This window comes from Eumetopias jubatus, unplaced genomic scaffold (genome assembly GCF_037043125.1).
Source record: "Eumetopias jubatus isolate StellerSeaLion01/CBP00866 unplaced genomic scaffold, mEumJub1_p1.0 scaffold_13, whole genome shotgun sequence".
NCBI classification, from domain to species: Eukaryota; Metazoa; Chordata; class Mammalia; order Carnivora; family Otariidae; genus Eumetopias; species Eumetopias jubatus.
The window spans coordinates 72,053,381-72,058,365 of NW_028274819.1; the positions used below are offsets into that span (position 1 = coordinate 72,053,381).

Below are 4,985 nucleotides of genomic sequence, written 5' to 3' on the forward strand. Positions count from 1 at the left end.
ACACAAGCGGGGGAGTGGGAGAGGGAGAAGCAGGCTTCCCACTGAGCAGGGAGCCCGATGCAGGGCTGGATCCCAGGACCCTGGGATCATGACCTGAGCCAAAGGCAGACAGACGCTTAATGACTGAGCCACCCAGGCTCCCCTTTTTGTTTGTTTCTTGTTGATTAAGGAAACATATGAAGATCTTTATTTTCCTAATCACACCATCTACTAATTAAACCCACTTTCTTCCTGCAAATATTCTTGCTGTTCTAATTTTGTAATAATCAGGGGAGGTTAAATATACACTATATTAAGACCATGCACGTGTCCCCAGACCTACTTCTTTCTCTAGGTCTGGTTTTATAAATGCTGTGATAAACAAAGTCTGATTTATATGATGCATCCTATGTGGGAAATGTCTGTGACCCTAGGTACCTGATCATTCTTTTTTTTTTTAAGATTTTATTTATTTTATTTGCGAGAGAGAATGAGAAAGAGAGAGCACATGAGAGGGGGTAGGGTCAGAGGAAGAAGCAGACTCCCTGCTGAGCAGGGAGCCCGATGCGGGACTCGATCCCGGGACTACAGGATCATGACCTGAGCCGAAGGCAGGCGCTTAACCAACTGAGCCACCCAGGCACCTGGTACCTGAGCATTCTTGAGAAATGACAGCACAGCTAATATAATATCTTTTGAAGATAACCATTACTAATTTAATGATTACCAGTTGCCATTAAATGAATTACGAAAAAGAAACCCTTTCTTCTTGCAGACAACTGTTATGAATTCACTTTTCGGTCTAGTTTGGATCTACTGCTTTCCAGGCCTACTACACATTGTCATCCCTGGTTTTAATTATCTGGTTTCCTACTTTATAGTTCCTACTGGCCTTGTGTTAAATCTTTTTATATCTCGGATGTATTTACCATTTTGTTTAAATATATATTCAAGAAAACTCTTAAAAATAAGTAGCTATGAGACATAAAATATCTCCGTTTTTTTTTAAACTAACAATTGGATTTGGAATTACGAATTAAAGGTCAATTTAACTTTGAACTTTGAAGGCAAGACCCCATTATCATCAAGATTGTTATGGGTGGTAGCCAAATGTGATCCCAATCTGAGTTCTTATTCCTTTGGAAGCAACTTGTTTATTTTTTCCATTCTGAAAGCTCATGTAATTTCTTTTCAAATTCAGAAATTTTGCCACAATACTCTAGGCTCAAATCTTTTTATCCCATTCTATTTGTTAGCAAATTCTTTAATATAAAAAATGACTTAAGATCATTGAAATTATATTCTTTTATAATTTTATAATTTTTATAATTTTTATAATCTTATCATTTTTCTTAAAATTTCTGTATTAATTCCAGAATTTCTATTTAGTAGATGTAGCAATACTTACCTTGATACTTTGTATTCCTTAATTTCTCTCATTTTCTCCATATTCTGAGAAAGTTCATCATTCCTCTCCTTGAGGATGAACAATTTGATTTAAACCAGATCTATTGTATTATTTAACCATTCTATGGACTTTTATAGATTTTAGGAATCACATTTGAAATTTCTAAGAAAGTTTAGTTTTATGTAACTACTTTTTCTTCCATTGCAGTATTTACTTTTTATTGCTCATCATAATTTTTAAAGTTCTCTTTTGTTCCTTAAAATGTCTCTGGTTCTTTTTTCTATTTTTTTGTTGTTGTTGTTGTTGTCAGTTCTTTTTATTCATCTTTTCTCTTGCTCGCTGTTGCATTTCCTCAAATGTTTGATGATATTTGATGATTCTTGGTTAGACAAATTCATATTTATGAACAAGGTACTCAGCAGCTAAGTAAAGAGAGATGGCAAGGGTATTCCCTGTAGGTTTGTGGATCTGTTTCTCTGAAGTCCTGTCCTATCTGTGGGAAAGTTGCCTATAGAATTTGCGTGGCACAGGGGCGCCTGGGTGGCTCAGATGGTTAAGTGTCTGCCTTCGGCTCAGGTCATGATCCCAGGGTCCTGGGATCGAGTCCCGCATCGGGCTCCCTTCTAGGCGGGGAGCCTGCTTCTCCCTCTGCCTCTGCTTCTCTCTCTCTCTCTGACTCTCATGAATAAATAAATAAAACATTAAAAAAAAAAGAATTTGTGTGGCCCATTGAATGGCAGGCACCGCATCAAGATGACCCAGGGCAATGGTTAAGTACATGGGACTCTTGAACCACACTTCTACACATGTCTCAGCTCTAGTACTTTCTAGCTGTGAACTTAGGCAAATTACTTAATATTTTTGTGCCCTAGCCAGTTTCCCCATCTCTTAGATGACGATAATATTGTGACCTACCACAGGGCTGTTGTGAGAATGAAATGAACTAATTTAATTTACATAAAGAATTAGGGAAGTATTGGAAATATTATTAGGAGCCAGGGGATGCCAAGAGCAGTCAGATCAGGTAGCGGCTCATCACATATGAAAATAAGAAGGGCAATATCAGGAACAGAGCAGTTGGCAGCATTGTCTCGGCTTTGATCCTCAACTGTCCCCACCCTTGTTAAGTTTTCTTTGTTACTTTGATCTTTTTTGCTTCTCTCTTAAGCAAAAACACTCATGGCAGTTTTCCCCTAGGCAAACAGTGTAGTTTCTACAGAAAGCAGTTTTATGGGTTTATCCTGGGACAAATGCTAGGCACCCCTTCCCCTGTTTCTGGGCGCCTATAGGAGAGGAGGTGCCACCTGAGGAAGCTATTCGATAGGCAGTCACTAGTTATCCTGATTATGAGCAAATATTGTATTTTTTTTTCTGTAGCTGCAGTTCTGGCTTTGAGCCTCTTTCAAGCCCACTAGGGAGAAGAGCACCTGCTTTTGCTGATCATATTTTAGGCTGCAACCTCTTCTGCTTTGGTTTCTCAGTCAATATAATTGCATCCAATTATAAATTGCTCTAAAGAATCAACTTCTCTGATGTGCTAATGAGAGGTATTTTTGTTTTCAGGGCTGCTTACGATTATGTACATCTATGCATCCTTGCTACCATTTCATAGTTAGGAAGAGGGGGGAAAAAAAAACATATGTTCAGTGTTCCATCTTTAACCAGAACTCCTACACAGATGTAAACTTAGGCAAAAATACATTGCTTCTTAAGAACAAAAATAACATTTTGATAATTATAAGATTTTTTGTTTCCAGTTTATAGTAACACCCCCAAATAAATGTATTTATTTCTTCTTTGTCATTTCTTTTTTACCATAGAAGTATATGATTTTAAGACTTATCTTTCTGTACTCATTATAGTGTGAGAAATTATGATGCCCTCATAAAACAACTTATAATTCTGAAAACAGTGTCAATTACTTTTTACTGTTTACCCAGCTGAAAATAGTGTCTAAAAACATCTTTGAATTTAACTGAAAAGATGTGTGATTGACAAAATCAGATGTTATCTGTAATCCATTTCATTCTCTGGAGAAGATATTATCATTGTGGAAAGTTCATAGAGGAAGATACCAGGAGAAAGATAAAAAACAAAACAAAACAAAACAAAAACCCTGAGATTTCAACCCTTCAAGAGAGGATCCATGATTCCATATAAGATAAAATAAATCTTTGGTACTAAAATAAATAAACAATTAAGCTGACCACTGAAGATCTTAAAGATACAGAGGGCAGAGTGAGAGTGAGTGCTAGCAAAGTGAACTCTGACTTTCTGTTCTATGCATGTTGTCAGCAAATATTATTACATCTGAATCTTACCAGTGAGTCAGTGATATCTGGGTAATGTCTCCTTGTCACTCTGCATCATGTTCTCACTTTAGGAATCAAAGGCAAAGATAGCATGCATTTCCAGAATCACTGGAAATAACCAAATGTTATATAAGCAGCAGTACGTACGTACACACACACACATGTTATTGCATACTTTTACTATAGTAAATAATTATACAGAAGTTAGTTTGCCATATTACAAAGAAAGAGCTTTGCAATATTCGGGAGACATTTTCTTTCAGGTGCCCCTCCCCTTAGCACACACGCCTTGCCACTTAAGAACAAAATCATTGTTCCCATGAAGAATTCAAATGAGATTAACTATTTTTTTTTTTTAAGATGAGTTAATTGACCATTCCTAGTTACAAAGGATTAATGGTGCTGGAGAAGCATAAAGTAGATTCAGTCAGCTGTGGAAGCTTTTTCAAACAGCCCTGCCTACATAGAAAGCCAGCCACCAAAGCTTCTCCCCTCCTCTAACCCTTTAAATTAACAGGCACTGACCTTTATTGCAAAAACTCAATGTGGGTGGAGGGCTGATGCATTAAAAAAACAAAAACAAAAACAAAACAAGATCAATTCAACAAAAACATGTCCAGTTGTGCCAGAGGTGGAAGTTTCACCTCTATTCCATAATTATGGTCAAGTGGTTTAAGTGAGTTTTATGAAAATAAATACCAATATCCCCACATTAATCAAACTTGGGGTGCGGGGTGGGGCAGAACTCCAGGTGTTGCTAGTTATGGTGCTATAATTCAAGATATTCAGGCATATAGAGGATTATAGGAAGCAAAATTATCGAGTAAGCAAGTACATTAAATGGACAAAGATTTCCGTATTGTATATGTACAAACTTTGATTTATAAAACTTTGTAGTCTGTATGTTTCAAATCTAAAATGAAATACAAACAGTGCTGTTTTTGAGACCATACTTTCCTACTGCACAAGGCACATTAGGCATCTTTTAATTGTAGTGTTATTTGTTCTGCTCAAAGAAATTAAAGTTTTCATCCACTGGTTCATTTGACATAGGATGCTTCAGTGAGCAAAGTGAAATGGAGAAGGGAGAGGAAGAGCAAGGAAGAGAGGAGTGTTCAAAGGAGTATGACAGTTTATCAAGGGGCAGGAAAGTTACCTCATTTTACAAACACCCAGACACACACACACACTTAGACATCCTACCAAACAACCATAAAAACTATGTAACCTCTTTCTTTCCCTTTCCCTCCATCCTTCCTCCCTGCCAAATAAGATTATTTTTCCTG

General features: G+C 37.0%; 1 non-coding gene across 1 annotated transcript; it reads left to right on the plus strand.

Annotated features, from left to right (window-relative positions):
* Positions 1-231: 231 nt before the first annotated feature.
* Positions 232-362, plus strand: LOC114200890 (small nucleolar RNA SNORA72). Its single transcript, XR_003607539.1, has one exon. It is a non-coding gene; the product is annotated as a small nucleolar RNA SNORA72 (small nucleolar RNA).
* Positions 363-4,985: the final 4,623 nt, after the last annotated feature.